Consider the following 25,928-nt stretch of genomic DNA (forward strand, 5'->3'; position numbering starts at 1 on the left):
TCCCCTGGAGAGACGCACTTGCTCCCTCGTCTGGGCCCTCTTAGCATGGTGCTCGTTCTTCACTGCATGGTGCTATCATTGATCAGTGTGCATGTTCACTAGGAGTTTCTGATGAAAATTTCACTCAACCAATATTTATTGGACCCTTACGAGCCTAGGGATCTTTAAGTGCTGAGCTCTGTGCAGGCAGGGCTGTCTCAGCCACCTGCTGCCTGGGTGGCTCTGGGCAGGCCCTTCAACTCTGTGCTCAGGATCCTCATTTGCATAATCAGCTAAAAGTAGTGTTTCGTTCCTTAAGTTAAAAAAAAAATTAAATTAGTTAATATAAATGAGGTGCTTAGAATAATGCTTGGTTCACAGTAAGAGCTAATAAAGATTAACTATTATTACACTCAGTAAATATCAAATTAATACATGAAAATAACACAAATGGAAGCCCAGTTTAGTCTTTTGCCCTTCACAGACCACAGGTTCCTTTCTTCCATATCTATAGAAAACTTTCTGTACAAACTAGTTACTCAACATTTATTAAATACAAAGAATAAATTGTCACAGAAAAAAGGATATTAACACCCACAACACTACTTACTGGAAGATATCAAACACTGAGACCACTGGCTATCACTAAACTTCAGTTTGCCTTTAAATTAAAATTTTGGGAGGCAGAGTCTTGCTCTGTCACCCAGCTAGAGTACAGTGGAATGATTGTAGCTCACTGCAGCCTCAAACTTCTGGGCCGAAGTGACCCTCTGCCTTGACCTCTGAGTAGCTGGTATGCACCATCATACCTGGCTAACTTAAAAACATTTGTTTTAGAGATGGGGTCTTACTATGTTGTCCAGGCTTGCCTCAAGCAATCCTCCAACCTCAGCCTCCCAAAGCACTGGGATTACAGGTATGAGCACCATACCCAGCTTAAAACTTTTATTTCTTGACTGACAATCAAGAACTTGCACTGGAACAACTAGCAAGGAGCGCTGCCCCTTCAAGATATTTTGCACTTGTTTTAGCCAAATTGGTTTCAGTTTGGGTGAGATTAGATTTTCAGTTGTTTTTTAGTAATGTAGATACACATTACTATTTGCTTATTTTATATCCTCTGACTTTGAGTGTTCTCAAGGACTCTAGTTATAGAGTCATCTAGTCTTTAGGAAAAGAAGAGACCAGAAGGGCATTAACATAGATTTAGTTGGGACAGTGTGCCAGGCATAGGATAAGAACAGAAGTGTTAGGTATGTGTGGTGAAAGCTAAGTATTTCTGCAACAAACCTATATCCCCTATTCTCTTACCCATTCATCTGTGCACTCATTCGTCCACAGCCGTGTCAGGTATCTATGCCATAATACAGCTGGGCACCTCAGGGGGACCAGGACAGCACCGTTAGCCTCTGATCTCCAAGCAGTTTCTATTCGAGAGTAATGCTAAGACGAGTTCACAAATAGTATGATGGGCAATGTAGGACATATGAACTAAGACATTTCATGGTTCCAAAGTGTAGCCATAGTTACAGTTTTAAAATTTAGGGCTAAATTCTGCAATTTGCATGGAAGTATAAGGTACATGGACATTTGCAGCTGCTGAACAGTCATTTGTTGCTAAACCGAGAGAAATCTATCTCATGATAATCAGTATATTGAATATTTATTATAGTAGTTATTGAAAAAAAATCTTAGTATTTTTGCTTTGCTCTTCAAGTTTAGTAGGGAAAAAGCAAAATAAAAACAAGTTAACACACAAAATAAGAAGAGTACAAATTTGTTTCTTAGGATTGTTAGTAGTAGACATAAATTTCAAAAAATTCATTTGCAAGCAGTATAGTTGATGTTTCAGAAACTGTGGGAATGTGAAGGCAGTAGGTGGTGAAATTGTGTATACAATTACAAAAGCAGTATGAAAGCTTGTGTTCGTTTGAAGGCAACCACAGGTATCATTTAAATGCATCATTCCTTTGATAAAGTAGGTATAATCTAGCTGAGTCATACTCTTTAGACTGTCTGCTATTCTGTTTCCTCTCGAAAAAGGCTTATGGTAAAGTAAGGCTTTCATGGCGCTATGTCCTTATGTGAAAAGGCATTACCCAAATTATGTTGACCTGATGGGAACCAACAAGTAAAACCTGGTTATATAAAATAGGCAGGGATTTTGGAGTCAAAAAAAAAAAAAAAAGCCAAAGGAAAACCAACTCTGCCACCTGGCGTAAAAACCGACAATTACAACTTCTTTCCTCAAACAAAACACAACGGCTCTTCTTCAGTTATCCCTCATACTCCTAATTTATCAAGGCTTATCGTGACCTGGTGATAATTTTGAGCGCGTGTTCCCCCTCTCCCTCCTTTGGTAACTGAAGCTTGATGCATATATTTTTTTAAATTGCTTATAGGAATATTTCTAAAATAATTACTAATTTACTGCCTTAGTAAGTGAGGGAGATGAACCCAATCACATCTTTCCTTGATGACACAGCGTGCTGACTGTACTGGTCCATTTTCTGTAGCTATAACAGAATACCACAGACTAGGTCACTTATAAGAAAAAGCAGTTTCTTTAGCTCGTAGTTATGGAGGTTGGCAGGTCTGAGAGCATGGCATCAGCATCTGGCAAGGGCCTTTCTGCTGTTTCATGACAGGCAGAAGGCATCCCATGGCAAGACAGGTCACGCGTGCATGGCAAGACAGAGCAAGCGTGCATGTCAGCTCAGGACTCTCTTCTTCTTCCTATAAACCCACAAGTCCCTTTGTGGGGACCACACCCTGATAACCTTATCTAATACTAATGTCTCCCTTTAATCCTAAAAGGTCCAATCTTCAAATTCCATCAACATAGGAATTTGGGGATTAAGTTTCCAACACATAAAATGTATGGGACGGAGCCAGGTGCAGTGACTCATGCCTGTAATCCCAGTATCTGGGGAGACCGAGGCAGGCAGATCATTTGAGGTCAAAAGTTTGTGACCATCATGGCCAAACATAGTGAAATTCTGTCTCTATTAAAAATACAAAAATTAGCCAGGCATGGTGCTAAATTCTGTAGTTCCAGCTACTCAGGAGGCTGAGACAGGAGAATTGCTTGAACCTGTGAGGCAGAGGCCACATCGAGCCAAGATCGTGCCAATACATTCCAGCCTGGGCAACAGAGTGAGACGACTCTGCCTCAGAAAAAAAAAAAAAAAAAAAAGCCTCACGCCAGTAATCCCAGCACTTTGGGAGCCTGAGGCAAACAGATCACCTGAGGTCAGGAGTTTGAGACCAGCCTGACCAACATGGAGAAACCCCACCTCTACTAGAAATACAAAATTAGTTGGGCATGGTGGTGCATGTCTGTAATCCCAGCTACTCAGGAGGCTGAGGAAGGAGATTCACTTGAACCTGGTGGGCGGAAGTTGCAGTGAGACAAGATCACACCATTGCCCTCCAGCCTGGGCAACAAGAGTGAAACTTTGTCTCAAAAAAACAAACAAACAAACACAAAATCATTTAGGGGATATATTCAAACGGTAGCACTCATGTAAGCATTAATTAGTTCACTTGCTCTGAGATAACCTCAAGGTTAAACAATACTTTTGCTAATCCTGACTGACCTTGTGGATTGTACTTCTTTAGCTTGCAACACATAGTGTTTAAATTGCTGCTCTGTATGGCATTGCTGCCTACTGTGGAAGCTGGCCAGGAACCTGGGGCTGAGATGAACAGAAAGCTGGTTACAGAAACCTGAAGCTACCAGGAAGAGATGGGTTTTGCTGCAAACAGGTGGCCTCCAGACGCAACAGTAGACTGTAAAAGTAGACTAGAAAGTCAACAGGTCAAATTGGCAGGGAACTCTCATGGGACAAATGCAAGGAAGAGGCCAAAAGAATAAAAACCAAGCAGAGGTTGGGCGCAGTTGCTCATGTCTATAATCCAAACACTTTGGGAGGCCCAAGTGGGTGGATCATTTGAGGTCAGGAGTTCGAGACCAGCCTGGCCAACATGGCGAAATCCCATCTCTATTAAAAATACAAGAAGATCAGCCAGGCGTGGTAATCCCAGCTACTCAGGGGGCTGAGGCGGGAGAATTGCTTTGAGCCTGGGAGTCGGAGGTTCCAGTTAGCCGAGATCTCGCCATTGCACCCCAGTCTGGGCAAGAGAGTGAGACCCTGTCTCAAAAACAAAACAAAACAAAACAAAAACCAGAAACCAAGAGGAGAGTTGCAGGGAGACAAGAGAACTATACGATGGTCTGAGTACTGCTGTCCCAACAAAATTCTGCAACTTTCTTGACTGTGGCTCCAGCTCACCCTTACTGAGCTCATTCAAATCCGGTGCTTCATTCATCACTAGCATCACAGCAGTGCTCAACCTCAGTAGGAATAATGATCAGCTGGAGAACCGGTCACAGAATTATCCAAGATGCGCCTACATTTCTTTATTTTAAAAATAAAGCCCACAGATGACCTTGATCCAGGTAGTATGAAGGCCCCAATTAGAGAAACAATATCAGCTCCTGAAATTCTATAATCAAAGTTGTTTGTCACACGCCAGGGAGTGGAACAAATAACAGACGTGCAACATATACATTGTGTGTCGTTTACTTTACTACTGACCTCTTTCTTTACCTAGAACCTTTTCTCATGAACCCAATATACAGCACCCATTAACACTGCTGAGGACATATTTATTTGAAACATTAAAAAAAAATAAAGTAGATAAACAGTGTAATATTTTTCCCCTAACAAAACAACACAATGTGAAATGTTATTACTAAATACTCTGACACTAGAGGTAAATTTGTAATTCTAGAGGACTGCAATCAGTTCAAGTATTAAGAGCTTACTGCCTAAATAGTCGGTTTTAGAATCTTTGCAGTGCCTGCTTATAATTTTCCCTTAGCCTATGAAACATGTTTTTGCTCATTTCACCCGTCCAAACTCTAAACTTAATTTTCTTTTACAAACTTTTCAAATTTCTTTTAAAATTGTTTATTTTATAATTGTATAAAATCTTCAAATGACAATGCAGAACGATTTTTTTGAAATATTTTTCTATATGTACTCCAAGTAAAGAGAAAATGAAATCATTCGTTTTTTCCTCAATGATTATTTGTAAGTAATTAATAGCAGTAGACCTTAAAGTGAATTTAATTTACCCTTTTTATTTCTTAAAGTTTATTAAAATTTGTGCCTACAGCTAGAGTGCTCATGCATTCCACTTTCTCCAGGATAATCATAGTGGTGGCAGTGGCAGTCCATCCAGAATGGCTGCTGCAGGGAGGCCAGCTGCTCCAAGAGAGGCGTGCATTGGGGCTGCATGCTCTGGGGAACCCGTGGGGGTGGGGAACAGGTAATCCCAGCGGGAGCCCCACATCCTACTGAGTTGGCTGGTCAGGAGCCCATATTCCCAGGCACAACTGTAGCCACCCAGCTGCAGCTCCAGACCTGGGCATCTCTGTGCTCTCAGGAGCCTGGAAAGGGCTCTGCCCCAACAAGCTTGGAAGTGCCTGCTCCTGCTGCACACCTTCTCCCTACTCCTGTGCCTGCTCTAGTGTGGAGCAAAGTTGTAGCTGAGCCCAGGTGCTATCACAACCCAGCTGCGTGTATACCTGCTTGGGTTGGCACTGGCACACCAGCCCCACCACCCCCTTGGCCCCCTCTGAAATTTTGGGGGACTCGTGAGCTCAGGGAGGGTGGTGAGGGCTGAGGGTGGCTTGGTGCCAGCCTGCAAGTGCCCCTCAGCACGGACAGCCTGGGTACCCCAGACGGCTTGTTGATGGCGATAGGAGGCAGACAGGTTCCTAGGCAGGAAGAAACAGGACTCCAGTGAAACCTCACCTTCAGGCCAGGAACAGCCTGAAGACTAGGGGCCATACTGTCTGTTCTGGGTGGAGTCCACAACCCGGGGTGAGAACTTCATTGATGCCTTTCAGCCAATCTGATAGTGCTTTTTCCAGGTCTCCCCATGTCCGCCCATGGACCAATCAGCATGCACTTCCTCATTACCAGCCCATAAAAAACCCAGATTTAGCCAGACTCAGAGGCTCATTGGGACAACCTGCCTGTGGAAAGGAGCTACCCACTTTGGGTCTCCTGAGAGCTGTTCTGTCACTCAACAAAGCTTTTCTCTGCTTTGCTCACCATCTAGTTGTCCATGTAACATCATTCTTCTTGGATCCGGAACAAGAACTTGGAACGCACTGAACAGCAAGAGCAAGGGGAGCTGTAATACGTTCCTGGCCAGCTTGCTGAGCTGTGGGTGGTGACACACTCCTGGACTACAGGAGTGAAGACTGGCAACCCTTCTGGGGGCTCAGACCTTGGGGTTCCCTGAGCCAGAGCTACTGTAACACTTTAACCCTCCCACCTTCCACCAGTGCCAGGTGGTGGCCCCACATGGCAGGAAGCAGTGGTGGGGCTGGACCAGTCCAGGAGCTGCAAGCCAGAACAGCGGGATGCGATTAAAAGAGCTTTAACACAAATGGACTGAAACACCCCCACTCATAATATGCCCCCTGCCCCCCTGCCATGGTGCTTGCCACACTGCAGACAGTGCGAAGGAGTAAAGAGCTGAGGCCCTTCTGGGGGCCCAGACCTCAGGGATCCCTGAGCCTGGGCTGTGACACAATGTAACAACCTTTTCAGGACTGCAGTTCCTGGAGTCTCCCAGCTTTTGGGCACCACCATGTTCCCCAGTGCCCACAGCAGAAGCCACTCGCTGTACACCTGGTCCAGCCTCAGCCTCACAAAAAGCCAGTGCCTGTGCTGGTGCCTGGAGCTGCTCGTCCCACTGCAGCCAATGTGCCTGGCTGTGTGCTGGGGCCGGATCTGAGCTGACTCATGTACATACCCCTTGCTTCCCTGCTTCCGGCTTGCCTTTGGCAGGCGTGGGATCTGGGTCGGTATCATGAGATGAGCACAGCCTGCTGAGCTCACTGGGTGGAATGAACCCAGCGGGTGCCAGCAAAACCCAAGCAGAGGCACTGTAGGTCACAGAGGTTTCAGCCGGTGAAGTGACACCCTAAGGATCCTGTGACATTCATTTATACCTATTTTTTCTGGTGTATCTTATTTATGTAATGTCCTGTTTACTCTCAAAAATAGATTGCTTTGGATGGTAAATAATATGTTTATCCTAATATTAGGTAAATGATATCAACTCAAAAATAAATAATATTATGTCTTCAGATTCAACGAAACCTTCACTTTTCTTGTCAGAAAAAAAACATCTTTTTTAAATGCAACAGCTTAAGTTAAGCACATCTTTGAAAAAAAATCGGTTTCTTTCTATATAATTTTTAAAATAGTATTCTAAAGTGCAATTTTTGTAAAAATTTCACTTTTGGCAGTTTTCACACACAACCCCCCCCCCCCACTAGAACCCTCTAACTCTGGAAAACCAGAAAACCTGGATTATCCAAAAATAAGTTGAAAAACAAAACTGAACTACCAGGAAACAATAACTTGAGAAGCCACTGTTCCAGGCAAAAAAGTCCAGAAAGGTAAGTCATCTTTGCCTCTACTTTTGCACCACAAGACACCTGGATTTTCCAAAGTGGAAGCTGATAAGGTGTGCAGAGCTGGGGGAGTCTCAGATGGCTAGAGAGACAAAAGCCAAAGCTTCAGGGCCCACCAAAAAGGAGGGCCAAGGAAGCACTCTGGGCTTTCAGTTGTGATCCCTGAAAGGCTGCACCCTAGGAAAAGTCATGAACCTAAACCAGATAGAAGTTTCTAAAAAGCCCAGATTTGAATCAAAGCAACTTTAAGAGATATAGTAATATTCTCCTACCCCAGCTGCATGTCAGAAGCAAACACAAATTCTCTCTTGTGGAAGATAATATCATCCAGATTCTCAAATTATCTCCATGAATTTTTTTAACCCAATATCTAGCAATTAAAAATTAAAACTGAAAATAACCAGGCATGGAAAAATGACACAATAAACATAAAATCAAGAAAATATACAGACAATATATCCAGATACTGGATTTACCAAATATAAGCTTCAAAATGACTGTGGTAAATTCAATACATTTAATGAAAAGCTGAAGAAATTTATCAAGAAACTGAAAAGTTAAAAAATTCAAATAGATACTCTAGAACTGAAAACAATAATAATGAAATTAAGACCTAAACAAAAGGGCTTAAGAGCAGAAATGAGTTAGGAAATTAAAGTATGGATAATTGAAAAATAGCTAGATTGAAGCATCTTCATGTTATCTCTCAAGCTAAAATAATAAAATATACAGAAAATAGGCTTAAGGCATATGTAGGACATGATGAAAAGTTCTAACCATATGATATATTCGAGTCCCAAAAGGAAAAGAGAGGGAAAATGAGGCTGAAGAGGCTAAAAAGAGTTAATGGTGGAGAACTTTTTTTAAAGGACAAAACACTAGGCCAACGATTTAAGAAGGGTTACAAACCCTAAATAAGAAAATTTTTAAAAGCACACATGTATTGTCATAGAATTATTAAAAGTTTAAAAAATTGAAAGCAGACAGAAGAAAAATAGACGTATTTCCTTCAAAGGAGCAACAAGAAGGCTGGCAGATGACTTCTTCACAGGAATTATGCAAGCCAGAGGATAATGGTTTCCAAAAGATGAAAGAAAATAACCCCAAATATAGAGTTCTATATCTAGTGGAATTAACCTTCAAAATAATGACAAATAAAAGACATCTTCAATTAAAATCTCAAATTTTCAAAAGCCAACTGCTCTAAGATATTAACAAGTTTGATTGTGTTGTCATGTATATAACACTACAATCAGAAATGGAAGATTATACATTCTTTTTCCACAAGACTGTAAACTGGGATACAGAACATGTTTCAACAGAGTTCAGAAGATTAAAAACATAAAAATACATAATCTGAAAGCAATACAACTAAGCTCAAAAGCAACAACGCAATAGTAATACTTGTTCTTGTTTGGAAATTAAGTGATGCATTGCTTAGAAGCTAATGATCAAAGGTGAATCACAATGGGAATTAGGAAGTATTTTCAACTGAATGATAAAAATATTTATATCGATACTTGTGGCATTTGGATAATGCTAAATTTAAAGGGACATATACAGCTTTAAATGAATATCATAGAAAAGAAGAAAGGCTAGTAATCAATGACCAAAGCATTAATCTCAGGAGTTTTATTAGGGTTTATTTTTAAAATGTAAAAATAAATATTGTTTAGTGGTTTTAAAAAAAAACCTGTTAAGCATTTAAATAAGTAAATGCCTATTTGCAATTTAAAAAAATCTTAATAAACTAGGAATTGAAGCAATTTTCCTTAACTCAGTAAAATATATAACCCATATACATTTTATCATAAAATAATCCCATTTATAATTACATAAAAATATTCTTTAAACATCTATCAATAATAATAGAATTTGCAAGAGAAATTAAAGACCTAGTATATATGCACACACACCACACACACAGACACACACAGAGCAAGCATATTTTATAATAAAATATTGAAGACTTTTCCCTTAAGGTGAGAAAAAGAAGATATCTGCTATCAAAAACCCTATTCAACCTTGTGAATATCCTAGTCATTGCTCTAAAGAAAAAAGGGATAAGGATTGCAAATAAAGGTAAAATTTGTGTTTTTCAGAAATTACAAGATTGTAAATTTAAAAAAAATCCAAAGTCTATAGTAAAATGACTAGAATTTAGAATTTAGGAAGATTGCTAGAAACAAGGTAAATATAACAAATTAATTTTATTTTTATTTACCAGTATCAAACAATTAGAAGATAAATGTTTAAAAATGATCCCATGTATAATCGCATCAAAAATATTTTTTAATCTACCAAGAATAAATAAATAAAATCTGCAGGAGAAATTAAAGAAGACCTAGTTAAATGGCAAGACATCCATATTAATGGATATAGAAAATTTCAATTTGCCAAGATGTCAAATGTCACTTCTCCCCAAATTTATAGATTTAATGCAATACAATGAGCAGGTGTGTGTGTGTGTGCGTGTGTGTGTGTGTGTGTGTAAACTGAAAATTTGAACCTAAAATTTATGAAAATACATGGGAAATAAATGTTTAGAAAAATACAAAAAAAAGGTGAAAGATATACATTATCAGATATAAAGACCTATAATTAAACTAGAGTAATTAAAACAATATAATACTGAGGCAAAGACCTACAAATAGTCTATGAAAAAGAATGGAGAATCTAGACATAGATTCAGACATAAATGGATGCTTCATTACTGTCATATGTGTTTATGACTGAAGAGTAGTGGGGAAAGAATAGAATAGTCCTTTTCTTTTTTTTTTTTTTTTTGAGACAACATCTCACTCTGTCACCAGGCTGGAGTGCAGTGGCATGATCATGGCTCACTGCAACCTCTGCCTCCCAGGTTCAGGCAATTCTGCCTCAGCCTCCTGAGTAGCTGGGACTACAGGCACATGCCACCACACCCAGCTAATTTTTGTGTGTTTTGTAGAAATAGGGTTTCACCATTTTGGCCAGGATGGTCTCAATCTACTGACCTTGTGATCTACCCACCTGGGCCTCCCAAAGTGCTGGGATTACAGGCATGTACCACAGCACCCAACCAAAAGTAGTCTTTTTATCTTATGTATTTATTTTATTTTGAGACAGAGTCTCACTCTGTCATCCAGGCTGAAGTGCAGTGGCATGATCTTGGCTCACTGTAGCATACCTCTGGGGCTCAAGTGATCCACCTGCCTCAGCCTCCTGAGTAGTTGGAACTACAGGCACATGCCACCACACCTAACTAATCTATTTATTTATTTATTTTTATTTTTATTTTTTGGTACAGAGTCCCTATGTTGCCCAGGTTGATATTGAGTTCCTGGGCTCACGCAATTCTCCCACCTCAGCCTACCAAAATGCTGAGATTGCAGGCATGAGCCATTTTGCCTGGCTAGGATGGTCTTTTTATCAGTCATGCTAGGTCAATTGGATATGAAAAAATAAAACATTACTCTTACATCATTCCATATACAAAAATTAACTCTCAAAGTAAAAACCATAAAGATTCTGAAGATAATATAGGAGAATATATTCATGAATTTGAGATAGTAAGAAAATTCTGAATCCAGACACAGAAAATACTACCCACAAAGGAAAAGATTTACAAACTGAACGATACTAAAATTAGAAATTTCTTCCCAACACAAAATACATTGAGAGTATGAATAGATAAGCAAGCCATAGAGCAAGAAAACACATTTGCAACATTTTTCACTGATACATGATTTCTATTTATCTATCTCAAAACTCTGACAAATTATTATTTTTTAAATTAAATTTAATTTCTTTCTGAGGTGGAGTCTCGCTCTTTTGCCCAGGCTGGCATGCAGTGGTACAATCTCAGTTCACTGCAACCTCTGCTTCCCAGATTCAAGAGATCTCCTGTCTCAGCCTCCCAAGTAGCTGGGATTACAGGTGCCCACCACCATGCTCAGCTAATTTGTTCTATTTTTAGTAGAGACAGGGCTTCACCATGGTGGCCAGGCTAGTCTCAAACTCCTGACTTCAGTTGATCCACCCGCCTCAGCCTCCTAAAGTTCTGGAATTATAGGTGCCACTGCACCCAACCCAAATTAATTTTTTTTAAAGGGAAAACACATAAGAGAGTATATTTAAATGCTCAGTAAACTTAGGGAAAGATCAACTTCATTAATAATCAGAAAAATATAAATCAAACTTCAGAAAAGAAGCTACATCCTGATGATCATGATTAAAACAATAACAATAAAAAAGATGGTTATTACCACATGTCTGAGAAGAAGGACAAATGAAACTCTTGTGGTCTCACTGGGAGTGTAATCAGCACAAGCGCTTTGCAATTGAATGAATTGCTACTATAAGTGACAACATCAACGAATCTCACAAACTTAGAATTGAGCAAAAGGAGGTAGGCACAAAAGAACTCTTACTGGGGTGATTCCTTCTATATAAAGTCCACAACCCAGCAAAACTGCTTTATGGTGTACAGTCAAGATGTGGCTACTCTCAGAAAGGAGGGGATTTGTATGTGGGATTAGACATGAGAGGGATTCAGCGATGCTGATAATGTTCTACTTCTTGATCTGGGTGGTAGTTACAGAGGAAAGTATATTTGTGCTGTACACTTCTCTGTATGTCCATTTCTAATTCAATGGAAGAGAAACAACCAGAGTCAAGAGACAGCCTATGGAACAGGAGAAAATATTCCCATACCATACATGCTTTAAGGGGTTAATATCCAAAATACATGCAGAACCCAAACAGCTCGATAGCCAGAAAACAAATATCCTAATTACAAATGGGTGAAGGACCTGAAAAGACATTTCTCGAAAGAGGACATAGAAATGGCCAACAGGTATTTGAAAAAATGCTTAACAGAACTAATCACCAAGGAAATGCAAATCAAAACCAAGGTGGGATATCATCTGACACCTGTTAGGATGGCTATTTTTAAAAACAAGAAAGATAAGTGTTGGCAAGGATGTGGAGAAAAGGGAGCACTTGTACACTGATGGTGGGAATGTTAATTAGTACAGCCATTATGGAAAACTATATGGAGATTTCTCAAAAAATTAAAAACAAAACTATCATATGAACCCACAACACCAATCTTGGTTATGTATTCAAAGAAAATGAAATCCGCATGTCAAAGACCTGTTTGCATGTTCCCTTTTCCCATGTTCATCGTAGTGTTACTCACAGTAACAAAGGTATGGAAAATGGAGTAAGCCCATGTGGCTCTCAGTGAATGAACGGATAAGGAAAACATACACTTAAAGAAAGAAGGGAACACTGTCATTTGCAAAAACATGGATAAACTGGGAAATACTAGGTGAAATAAAGTAAGCCAGGCACAGAAATACCACATGATCTCACTTATATGTGGAATCTAACAAAGTTGAACTCATAGAAGCAGAGAGTAAAATGGTGGTTACCAGAGGCAGGGTGGTGGAAGGATGGTGGAAATGTTGGTGAAAAGATTAAAAATTTTCAGTTACACAGGAGGAATAAATTTAGATCTTTGCACGACATGGTGATCAAAGTCAAGAAGAACATGTTATTATTGTATATATCATATACTTGAAAATTGCTAAGACAGTAGATTTCAAATGTTCTCACCAAAAAAAGATATATAAGGTAATAGATATGTTAATTAGCTTGATTTAGCCATCTCACACTGTGTACATATATCAAAGCATCATCTTGTACACCATAAATACATACAACTTTTACTTGCCAATTTAAAAATTAAAAAAAAATTAAGTAAATTGTTGGGTATACCAGAAGGTGAAATTACTTCATTAATGTAATTCCTCCAAGTGTGTGCTATATGCTAAAATACATACTTCTCTGAATATTCAGAAAAGCTGGATATTGCTAGTACATGCTGTATGTTTTCTTTTAATTCATTAAGGCCATCTTTTTTTATATTGTATTGTAGGCTACTAAACTGTTTACTCTTAAAGAAGTCCAGCAACAAAACAAAAAATTGTAGACTTTCTGCTGTTGGGTTAGGAAACAAAACACCTAAGAAACTATCAATGCACTCTCCAAATTGGAGTTAAAATGCGTTTGCTCTTTGCCGCTCCCAAACCTGCTGCTCTTGCAGTTTTGTTCCAGTCAATGGCACTACCTTCATCTGGTTTTCAAGGAAGGACTTAGAGTTTTCTGTGATGGTGTCCCTCTTCCTCAACCTACAACATTCAGTTAATCCTGTCTTCCTCTCTTCTTTTAAAAAAGAATTATTTTGGCTGGGCGCAGTGGCTCACCCCTGTAATCCCAGTACTTTGGGAAGCTGGAGCGAGTGAATCACAAGATCAGGAGTTTGAGACCAGCCTGGCCAACATGGTGAAACCCCATCTCTACTAAAAGTACAAAAAATTATCTGGTTGTGGTCATGGGCGCCTGTAATCCCAGCTACTCATGAGGCCAAGGCAAGAGAATCTCTTGAACACAGGAGGCGGAGGTTGCAGTGAGCCGAGATCGCACCGCTGCACTCCAGCCCAGGCGACAGTGCAGGACTCCGTCTCAAAAAAAAAATTATTAATAATTTATTTATTTATTTATTATTTTTGAGATGGAGTCTTGCTCTGTCACCTGGGCTGGAGTGCAGTGGCGCGATCTCGGCTCACTGCAACCTCCTCTGCCTCAAAGGCTCAAGTGATTCTCCTGCCTTGGCCTCCCAAGTAGCTGGGACTACAAGTATTCACCACCACTCCAGGCTAATATATATATTTTTTTTTGTATTTTTAGTAGAAATAGGATTATACCATTTTGGCCAGGCTGGTCTCAAACTCCTGACCTCAAGTGATCCGCCAACCTCAGCCTTCCAAAGTGCTGGGATTACAGGCATGAGCCAACATGCCGAGTCAATCCTGTCTTCTTATATTCTCCCTCTCAAATTCACTTACATCTCTCCATGCCCTCCACTTCCACTTCATCCATAATCAGGTCACCACCGTCAGCTACAAGGGAGTTCCTGCCTCCCACCTCCAGTCCTGCCTCTGCTATCCACTCTCCCTTGAACACATGAGTATCCACTGGCTCTTTGATGTCACCTCTGTTGAATATTTCTGTGGCTCTTCCACCTGTGGGATGGGGTCAAAATTTCTCAACGTGGCTTAGGCGATCCTTCCTGATTTCCCTTCGGCCTCCACCCTGCTCCCACCCAGCTCAGGCTCACTGCAAACCTGGTGAACTCCTATAGTCTTCCAAAGATCCAGGCTCTGCACATGCCCTTCCTCTTTTCTGAAATAGTCTTACCTAATCATCTGAAGACCCAAGTGAGGCATCCCTCCTAGGATCTCTAGGATGTCACCCTATCCTTTGCCCACCGTAGCCCACATCACACTTTCTAATAACTGAGTATTTGCTTATATGGGCACAAGGATTGTGTCTGTGTGTTCATTGCTCCATACCTGTGACCAGTGCAGTGACTGACACATGGTACCTTCTCGACATGCCATCCAATGAGCCCAGTGTTGGATAATATCTATTAAAGAAGAGCTTGGCAAGTGGAAGAGTAGGAACTGTGTCTCTGCACCACTCCAATTCATATGCTGATGTCCTAATCTCCCAGTAACTGAGAATGAGACCTCATTTGGAATAGGATTGTGTAGATGCAATTAGTTTCTTTTTTTTTTTTTTTTAGATTTGCCAACATGTTGAAAAGAACCTTTATTACTTTGTATAACTGCCTCTTATGCTTTCTTTCCAGATGCCTTTGGAGCAGGTGCTTTCTTGGCTGGAGCTTTTTGACCCTTCTCAATTTTGGAGCAGGCACTGCCTTCTGGCCTGTGGCTTTCTGGGCAGGAGCCTTCTTGCCTGCGGTGGTCTCTTTTTGCTGGGACTTTAGCAGCAGCTGCAGCAGCAGCCTTAGCAGCAGGTGCTTTTTTGGGAGAAGCTTTCAAGAGAGCTGCCTTTTGAAGCTTCTTAACTTCATTCTTGATTATTCTGTTCCTCATTTTCTTTGCCTTCATAACTTTAAAATGATCAAAATCTGTCATCTTGGCTTTCCTTTCTCTGGCTTCAATCTTCTTGGCCCATCGAGTGGCTGCCCATTTCGTATTGATGTCTGCCTTCTGCCAGGCTTGCCGGACATACTTCTGGCGGGCACTGTGTGGAAACTTGAGGATGAAATCAGTGAGCTGCATGCACTTGAAAGGCATGGCCTGTCTCCTCACCTGAGTGCAAGGTCCATCAACCAAAGCCCTGTTTTGATCAATAACATCTACAATCGCCACCTATTTTCCGGCATGAGGTCCAAAGAAGACGTAGGCCACCCGGCCAAACTTCACGAAGCACCTGAACACCATATTGGCAGCGTTAGGCGAGAAGCAGATGCAATTAGTTGCCATGAGATGAGAGTACCAGGGTGGCTTCTATTCCAAAATGACTGGTGCCCTTAGGAAAAGGGGACAGTTGGACATGGACATAAACACAGAGAGAATGCAGATGCCTTGCACAGCCCTTAGAAGTACTCAAGCCTGTACACACCTCGCCTTTGGGCTTCCAGCCTCCAGATCTAAGACAGATGTCTCAGCCACTCAGTTCATGGTACTGTGCTACAGTGGTACTAGGAAACTAACACCGATTGGAAAGGGAATGATGATCAAAGGAACTCTGAAGACATTACTAGTTTTTCTTTTTGCCTTCCCCACGCAGAGCTGCCGTAAGCTGCATTTTAAACCTGAGAGCCTGTGAGTATACACAGAGGCATCCACAGAAAGCCTGTTTCGGGTGTGAACAGCTGGGAGCTGGCCTGTACTTCTTCATTTCTGTGCTTTTGGGTCTACAGACTGATTTCTGTCATACCAAAGCCATTTTCACAACGTTCACAAGAATTTTGGACAGAAATACAGTTATAATTGCGCATTAATCAGGCTGCTCTTTGACCCACTACCTTGTAACTAAAAGTCACGTAGCCCCAGATACTGATCATCACCGGCTACTGACCACTCGCTAGAAACCCACCACTTGCAAGATACCGACCACGTGCACCCCCATTGTTCCCATAGATAGCATCTCTGATGTTAGAATCAGAAGGCTTTTGTTTGAGAATTGCTTAAGTAGATCCTGAATTCTTGTTTGAAGAGCCCCACAGAGGAACTGAACTGGCATGAGAATACAACGCCTTCCTCTTTCCGCACCACAACTTCACCTGTACTTTTTGACCAATCAACAATCTCCACACTTCATGCTATTCAAACCCTTAAAAATCCTCGTACGGAAATACTGACACCCCCACTGTCTCCTCTTTCAATGGCCCTACAATTAAACCCCTTTCGCTGCTGCAACTCAGTGTCTCGGTGCATTGACTTGCCACGCGTCACGCAATGGATCTATTACAGCCCCAATATGAAGAGGCATTCTTCAGACCTCCAGACACTGGCGGGAGGTGTAAATCAGTAAATGCTGATCAGCCACTTGGTTTCCACCAGTTGGTTTCCACCAGTTGGTTTCAGTTGGTTTACGCTTGCCTGCCGAAAACACGGGTTGAAGAAATGGAGCTGAATTCCAGGTAAGCTGCAGTCAGGTGGGGGCAGATGGGGGCAGCACAGTGGAAACTGTAGGTTATGCCCAGGGCTTTACCACCGTCTCCCTTAACCTCCCCAGCACTCCTCATTATCAAAGGATAGTTTGCCTCTCGGCTACTCTACAGTTAAAGACAAAGTTCTCAAGCATCCCTATTTACAGTGGGCATGATGTTGAGATTTCTTAGTAGAGCATGGCCTGCTGATCCCCTCCCCGCAGCTCCCTCAACACCACATCAGCAGCTCCAGGCCTCCAACCCACAGCAGTTCCGTGTGTCCTCTGCAGGCCTGCTAACACTCCTTGCTTGCCCAGCACCTGTGGTCCAGCTTTCACCCAGGTAATCCAGCAAACTTCTGTGCCATCCAGAAGATGCAAGCATACCTTCTCCATGGGGGTTTGCATGCAGCCTTGGGAAAGGGCCCTCTTCCAAGTTCACCTTGTTTGGGCATGCTCCTGCAGCCTTGGGAACCATAGAGGGATCTTGTTACAGATATTTACTTGCTTAAAAGAGCAAAATAATTACTGCTGTTTAAATCACTGTGTAGTCTCTTCTCCATCTCCTGACTGAATACACACATAAAACTGGGGATGGCTGTATGTTCATTTTTAGGTGAGAAAACTGACACTCCAAGAAATCAACAGATTTGGTAAAAGCCACACAGCTATGGTTATTTCTGCAACCTGAGCCCTCCCTCTGCTGCAGGGCTACCTTGCACAGCATGCCCTGTGTGTGATCCCATATGGTTTCATGTTGCTCACTGATATCTGAGTATGCGACCGTTGCTTGTTAGGGGTGGGAGCCTCTTTTATTTATTTTCATCATGAAGGTGCATAATATACATCACCTTCATGACCAGGTCTCTGGGAGGAAAGAACATGACCAGGTCTCTGGGAGGAAAACAATTGCTCTTCAGGCAGAGTGGGAAGGACAAATGAGCTGGATGGTTTTCCAATTGTTTATATACCCATTCCAAATATATTATTGATGAAAATCTGCTCCCTTCTCTCCAAGTGAGTAGCAGAAGAGAAACTTCTGAGGAATAAGACACTTCGTATTCCTCATAGGAACACCCTCACCATGCTGCTGGTTTTGCTCAGCACTTTGGGTTTGGGGCTGATGGTTAATTTTCTGTGCAGCTTGTTTAAGCTATGGTGCTGAGTTGTACCGTCAAACCTGAATCTAGATGTTGCTGCGATGGTATTTTGTAGTTGTGATTAACATCCACAATCGGTTGACTTTAAGTAAAGCAGATGACCCTCCATAATGTGGGCAAGCCCCATCTGAGCAGATGAAGGCCCTGAGAGCAAAACCGCAGGTTACTTTAAGAGAATTCTGCCTCGAGACTGCAACACAGAAATCCTGTCTGCACTTCTAGCCTGCTGGTCTACCCTGGAGATTTGAGACTCACCAGCCCCCACAATTGCATAAGCTGATTCCTTAAAATACATCTCCTTGCATATCTCCAAGAGATGCTGTTAGTTTGGAGGGTCCTGAGTGACACGGAGGCGGTCACCATCCAGGAGATGATCAAGCAGCCATTGCTAGTAACAGAAGCAGCTGCATCATTAAAACCCTCGGGGTGGCTAAATCTAGAGGAACTTCCAGGTCACTTTCTAGTGTCACCTGGAGTGTCTATGGAGGACAAAGAGGCATGCATCCAACAGAGGATAGGACGGGGATCAGCAGTTAAGCAGCTCCCTGCTGGGAAATTCAACAAGCTCAGAGTAGCCATGTTGAGGGGCTCTGGGGTCCCCGGGCTGGAGACACTTCAGGCACCTGGAGGACAGAGTGTCCCCAGTGAACCCAGGGACCCCAGCAAAGTCCTTGACACAGAACAGAGGGAGGCAGGGGACTGGGCAATCAAAATAAATCCCTGGGCACCTGGTACAGTGAGGCCCTGAGGTATGAAAAGTGTGACTAATCCTTGGGTCCTGGTAAAGGCTTAGAAATGTCATGCCACAGCGACTTTGAGGCTGTGAAGAAATTATATTTAACAACTGGTGCCAAATCTTTAAATAACAGTCAGCAAACTAGAGCCCACGGGCCAAATCTGGCATGCCTCTTGTACTTTATGTTCTGCCAGAATGGTTTTCATGTTTTAAAGGAAGAATGCTTTGTGACATATGAACAGTCTATGAAACTCAAATTCCAGTGTTCAGAGATGACATTTTACTTGAACCCAGCCATACCCGTTCCTTTGTGTATTGTCTGTGGCTGCCTTTATGCTATGACGGCAATGCTCAGTAATGGCAATACAGACCACTTAACCCATGCTTAAAATATTTACTGGTTTGGCCCCTTATAGAAAGAAGCTCCTGCATTAAACCATCATAAAGTACTTTGCCTTTCTGGGAGGATTATAATCAGCGCACCCAGTCCTGGGACCATATAGTAATAAAATCAATAAATAAACAAGACGCTCTTAGAAGTTTCGAAACATAAAAAATTCCAAGAAAGAAAGCAATAAAAGTATTTTTGTAAACAAACGTGGTCCCCTAACTCACAGAGGAAGATGCAATGTTAAGTGAAAGTCCCAGCCCCTGTATGGAAGTGTTGTTGGGTGCTGTGAGCTTAGCAACACATGGTGATTTAATGCTGCTCTAGAAGGGATAGGTGGTTTCTAAGCACTGGTTTTAAAAGTGGCAAATCCAAGGCCAAAAGTCAACACATGCTTTTGCCTGTCAGTGGGTACAGAACTCAGGACTGACAGGGAGGGTCCCCTGTCCTCAGAGATGCCACCTTGACCTCACCAATGAGGGGACTGTAAGAGTGGTTCAGTCCAAAATCACTCCCCACTGGAGAGATCAAGTACAACTGTTGCCAGGCTCTTGACAGTTCCAAATGCAGCTCTCTCCTTCTTTGTTCCAAAGTAAGGAGGTTACTATGGTGGAATTTCAGCCTGTGGAGGGAGAGAGGGTCAGTGACCAAAGGCTTTCACCCTATTCAAGTTCTGGCCTCTTCTCTGCTGTCTTTGCCCAGGGAGAACACTACTGTAATTAAGCAATGACCTTCTAGCTAAAATGAGTAGATTAATCTCCTGCAATTGCAATAGGAGTGTGTAGAGAAACCCAGGGTGTGGAGGAACCCTGAAAGTCCTCAATCCCACCCTAAAAAATCACCTCTAGTTGGAAAGAACAAAACTACATTGTGTGTAATTGATAGCTGCAGAAGCCCCAACACCTCAGTCCTTGGTTTCTGGGCATCTCTTCTGTGTCTTATGGCCTGAGGGCTGTCCCATCCTCCTGCCCAATATAGATCTGTGCACAGAATTTAAGCACACACATGAGAGGGTAAGAATCGGCTCACTTTTCGAATTGATGCTTCAGTTTGAAAAGATGGCTCTCTTCGTAAAATGTCTAGATAATCAAGGGAAAATATTATCTTAAAAATATTCGATTGATATTTTTGGTTACATGCCTTTGACTTTCTGGGAATGTATCTTCTGATTTAAAATAACTATAACAACAGTGTCATCACAGGAAATGAGCTTAATAGGAAACGAGCCAGCTCAGAGCTCGGCCTTATGATTAGGAAATGGCCCTCATCTCTTTGGTAGGTTATCAATCCTCTAGCTGATCAGTGGTACCTAAGAAATGATGTGCCTTGTGGCTTAATTATGCAGACCAATAGGTAAACTTATGCTTATGCCTCCACTGGGCAGGAGCCAAATGCCTAACACGGTGCCTGACATGTGCTTGAAGGGTGGTGGGACAGGCCACCCCAAAATAGGTCACTTTGGCAGAAGGATTCTTTTGAGCAGAAGGCACTTGAGAAACAGCAGATACAGGAAAGGCATTTTAATCACCCCTTTTCTTCCTAAAAACAAGAGATAAAAATCCCACATGAAAAATGAGCTCTCTGTAATGGGAATAAATAATCATTCTTCCATGGAGAGTCATAACCAAGAGAATTCTGTATAATTTGACCTTGTTAAAATAGTTATCTGCCAGGTGTGGTGGCTCACGCCTGTAATCCCAGTACTTTGGGAGGCTGAGGCAGGTGGATCACTTGAGGTCAGGAGTTCAAGACCAGCTTTGCCAACATGATGAAACCTTATCTCTACTAAAAATACAAAAATTAGCCAGGCACAGTGGCATGTGCCTGTAATCCCAGCTACTTGGGAGGCTGAGGCAGGAGAATCGCTTGAACCTGAGAGGCGGAGGTTGCAGTGAGCTGAGGTGGTGCCACTGTACTCTAGCCTGGGCGACAGAGCAAGACTCTACCTAAAAAAAAAAAAATTAGTTCTTCCCTTCCTTTAGCCTCCCCACATAGTTGAGTCACTTGTCCACAATTACAATTCCCAGTCAGTATACAATGTTCAATTCGAACCACATCCTTGGATCTTCATTTCCTTATAAGGGTTCTCGAGTCAGATAAAACTTTTCTCCAGTCAACCTATGTCAGTTTAATTCTGAGGCTCAGCCAGTGACCCTAAGAGGGTAGATATAAAGTTTTTCCTCTCCTACGTGCCCAGTAAATAGACACCAAGTGAATGCGAGGCCCAAAAGCTGTAAGTGAGAGATGGTACCTTCCAGATTTCCTCGACGTGATGCAATGTAAGAAAACTAGGGGTGTGACACATGCCCAGGTCCCTCTCTTAGAGGCGCTGGCTTAACCAGTTGTTACAAGGCCCCCCAGGTTGACGGTTAAGTGCAGCAGTGATTAAGAGGGGCCTCTTTCCACATTGAACGATGAGAAAATCGAAGCCAGCGGAGCCTCAACGACTTGCTGAAGCATGTAGTTAGTTAATGACAGAGGCCAAGATGGAATGCAAATGTCTCAACTCTCCTTGTCAGGAAGGAAGTGGCTGAAATATCCAAGTACACCCGACAGAGTCCCAAAGGAACCTGCCACCATCAAGGTGAGGCAATTCGAAGAGGATCTGTTCACAGGAAGACTGTTTCAATGGCGGTCGTAGAGGAGAAACACACAGGACACTATGGTGTCCCGGGGCTGGTGGTGGCCACACAGTTACCACTCTAGGCTTGGAGAGACCTGGGAAGGGAGCAACTGCCTGAACCTGGAAGGAGGAAGATTAGTGTAGTGTTGGCTTGAGAGGAGCAGTAGCATTCGCCTGAGGAACACAGGCTGCCCAAGGTGACCTTGTGAGAGAAAACAAGTAGAAAAACCCCCTGACTTCACTCTCCCCTTCCCCTGTCTCTGCCATCCTCACCTTCTGCAGGGGCTCCCTCTTGACTGAACCCAATCAGAAGCTGGAGGTCATGGACACGCTATTGATGCAGTTCACGTAGGAACCCTTCTGAGGCAAAGTATGATGGGAAAAGATGAGGAGTGGATCCAAGGGGCCAATAGAAGATTCCAGCACATAAAATAATGTACTTATGAAACTTTTCAAGAATGGTCATGACGAGTATAATTCAAATTTCTTTTTGGAAGCCATTTGGCCAAACCTCTAGGCCAGTGCGCATTCACGTTCAATATCTAATGGAGACTAGAACTCTCTCCCTCCACTTCCTCCATGGTTGTCACTTCTCGCCTCTCACCCAGGTTCTTATTGTATGCACAGTTGCCCACTTGATTGAGACAGCCCTTGATCATGATCCCCAGAATATTTATAGGAAAGAGCATGGGACAATGGACTCACAGATTGGAGCCTAGACATCCTATGGGCAAGCAGCAGCCTGCTGAATCAATTTCCATGACTTTGAAATGGGAGGACAGAGTTGCTGTGCTATCTTCTCATGGGCACGTTACGAGGCCTAAGCAAGGTGCTTTAAAAAGCTTTATGGAAAACAAGGACAAAGTTACAATGAATGCACCACTGGGGAAGAAATTTTTCTCCACAATGAAAGGTCTTGCTGCTAACTTATTCTATGTAACCAATGGTTGTTAGAAGCACAAACCCGTAAGCTCTGCCCTTAAAATCTTAACTCATTCAACCTCACAACCCACAAATGAGGCAGGCCACACTAATTGCAGTTGATGGACATGAAGGTGAGTCCTGAGGGGCTGAGTAACTTGAGTGACCACAGGAAGTCTGACTGCTGGGATGCAACATGGCGCAACTCCAAGCCCTTCTCCTTCGTCTGCCGGTGTGGTCAGCCCGGAAAGGGGGTCCTGAGAATGAGGGAACACAAGTGAATGCTAAGGACAGGGGCTGGCATGAAGTGGACAGTTGGTAACTATTTGTTATTAACCTTCATGTTTGTTATAACTTCTGAACAACACTGACAAACTTGGGTACACCTGGCCAGTGGCAAAATATGCCTCACTCGGATTCCATCACAACCCTGTGGTGATGGGGTGAGGTCAGCCCTGTTCTAGAGAACTGAAGCTCACTTCAGGGCAGGCAGAGAGGAGTGGAGCTCTCCTTGTGTTTAAAACGGTGGCAGGCTTTTCTTCTTCACTAGGAAAGTCACTGGAATTTGTGCTTAATCAGCAAAATGCTGCTTGTCAGGACATTGAGTTTTGCTTCACCTACCTCCTAAATGTGCTTCTTTAACTACATGGACTTTCCTCTTCTTGTCTTCCACGTTAGTTCCTTTGCTTAACAAGGCAGTAACTCCTCACGGGTTGGGACATTTTGTTTCTAATCCATCTAATCCAAAACACTAGCAAAGACATTGGATGAGTGTGCAGTGTGTTTCCTATTCTCTCTCTTCAATTGCATGTGAGTTTCCTTCTTGAATATATATATTCTAGACAGGCCCCAGGAATCCCTCATCCTCAAAGAAACCATGCATGTCTTTCAGGGGCTGGGCTGTGGCTCCAGTCGGAACAGAGTCTGAATTCTGGCTTCGAGACTGTTCTCAGCCCTGAGGGCTTCAGCCACTCACTGAACCTTCCCGAATTCCGGGACCGGAGCCTGAGTGGTTATGGCTAAAGATAATTCATGGAAAGCACTTAGCACAGCCCCTGCCTGCAGAATGCCTTTGAAACCATGCCATCATTTCCCTTCCTAAGCTTTCTCTCCCTTCCTATTTTGCTCCTCTTGTTATTCATACAGTCTCTCAAAACAGAAGAGGCTCATAAAATGTTGAGGAGATCCTGATCATTGTCCTAAACCTCTATCAGCCCATGCAATACCCCGAATATTGTCCCCTCCTTTTCCCCAAATTCAGATGAGTTCCTGCCAGTTTCCCACACTAGCCAGGGCGCCATCTACTGGTCATCTTGGGAAGATACACGTGTATTATCACTAAGCCTTGCTAGCCCCAACAAGCAAATGTTAAATTCCATTATTATTACTACATACTTTTAAAAGAAAGTATCTGGGCATCTTTGTTTTAACTTACCACAGTATTTGGGTGAGAGATAAAATTTATGAATTTATTTATCTGTTTTATAAAATGGCTTTTATCTGAAGAGTTGAGCTTTTAAAAAGTGAGTAAAATGTAGAAAAGTAGCAAATGCTAAGAGTCTGTGTAATTAATGTTTCAGGCGGAGTAAGGACATTAGTGATACTAAATGAAGTTTAATGAGGTTCTTCTACACCCCGAACCTTCCTGCTCCCTAAAGCAAAGCAGAAAGGTTAGGACCTCAGGGGGCTTCGTTCACAGGGGCACTGTCTCCCACGCAATGCATTTCCTCCAAGCAGCAGGTGGAGCATGTGAGGGAAACCCACTAACCATCCGCCCCCTTGGCAACCACTGCTTTTGCTTCTAAGGAAAAATTTGGTCCTGTTGTTCAAACACAGCAACTTCTGGATGCTGGGGAACCACCTGGTGACCACTGAGCAAAACTGTTTCCCTGCGAAGCACCAAGGGGAAGTGTCCTTTCCTGGAGGAGAAGACTTCAGCAGGCAGAGCAGGCTACAAGTCAGGGATGGAGAAAGAAAACGCCTCCAGCAACACTAAGTCTCTGCTAAGTTGTAAGGGAAGTTACTCATCAGATAAAAAATTCAAAGTCCTCACTGTGCTGCTGAGGTGGAGCGGGGTTTGCAAGTGACACAGCCAAGAAGCTTCATCAGGCACACCTGTGAAGTCAGCTGGTGAAGCAGAGGCAGGGAGTTGAGAAACTCACTATCATTGCCATCCACAGGAAATACAGGACTGCTGCCTGCCTGCCTGCCGTTTCCGCTCCAGATGCCACACCCTCACTTCCCACAGCTTGCAAAATAGCTAAAAAGTGTAGCTAGACTAGTTGCTTAAAATACAGATGAGTGGAGGTTATTTGGGTTCTCAAGTCCCTTTTTTAAAAACATATTCCTTAACATTCAGCCTACCACATAGTGTGAATGCATGACTCCCTGATACAGCGAACAGAGACGCTTGCTTTCTTATATGCAAATGTTAAGACCCTATGACCAGGCAACTCATGAACAGATAGCTATTCATAAACAAGTGCTGTCATCTAAGCCTCAACATTTTGATAAAATGCTCCCAGCTTTTAGCTATCTTATCTGTGGTCATTTCTAAAGCAAATTACTTCATTGGATTCAATGTAAGCATCCATTTCGGCAGTAACTTATGTTAGCTGCTATACCAAGAAACTGTGACTTGACAAAGCAAGACTTTATAAGCGCATTTTAAATAGAATTTTTGTCTATGTGTATGTTTAGTGACTGAGGCTAGTTTTTGGTTCCACTTACTTGAAATTTTTTTCTAGGGTAAAAGTTCTCTTCTGGCTGTAGGTCCCTGCATCTGTTCCCACCTCCCACCTGTTCGCAGGGACCCTCCACTTTGCTTCCCCAGCCTGGACCTTCCCCCTGAGCTCTGGAGCCATCTGCATGTCAAACTGCCTACTCAGCATCATCGCTTAGATTTGCAAACTCAACATACATCCATTTCCGTGATTTTTTTCTCCCAATCTTGGCCTTTCCCTGCCCTCTCACCACCATTACTGCCTCTACCCTACAAACACACCAAACTTGCATTTGCTATTTCATCATGGGTTTTTTTTTTTTGCACAAGCCATAAAAACCTAGTAACTGTACTGAGCTCCACCCTGTTTTACAGCTATGTGTTC

The 25,928-nt window shown here is 42.5% G+C and overlaps 1 pseudogene; it reads right to left on the bottom strand.

Annotated features, from left to right (window-relative positions):
- Positions 1–15,134: 15,134 nt before the first annotated feature.
- LOC100401052 (large ribosomal subunit protein eL14 pseudogene) lies at positions 15,135–15,780 on the bottom strand (annotated as a pseudogene).
- Positions 15,781–25,928: the final 10,148 nt, after the last annotated feature.

The sequence above is a fragment of the Callithrix jacchus genome, chromosome 14, assembly GCF_049354715.1.
Source record: "Callithrix jacchus isolate 240 chromosome 14, calJac240_pri, whole genome shotgun sequence".
Taxonomy (NCBI): Eukaryota; Metazoa; Chordata; class Mammalia; order Primates; family Cebidae; genus Callithrix; species Callithrix jacchus.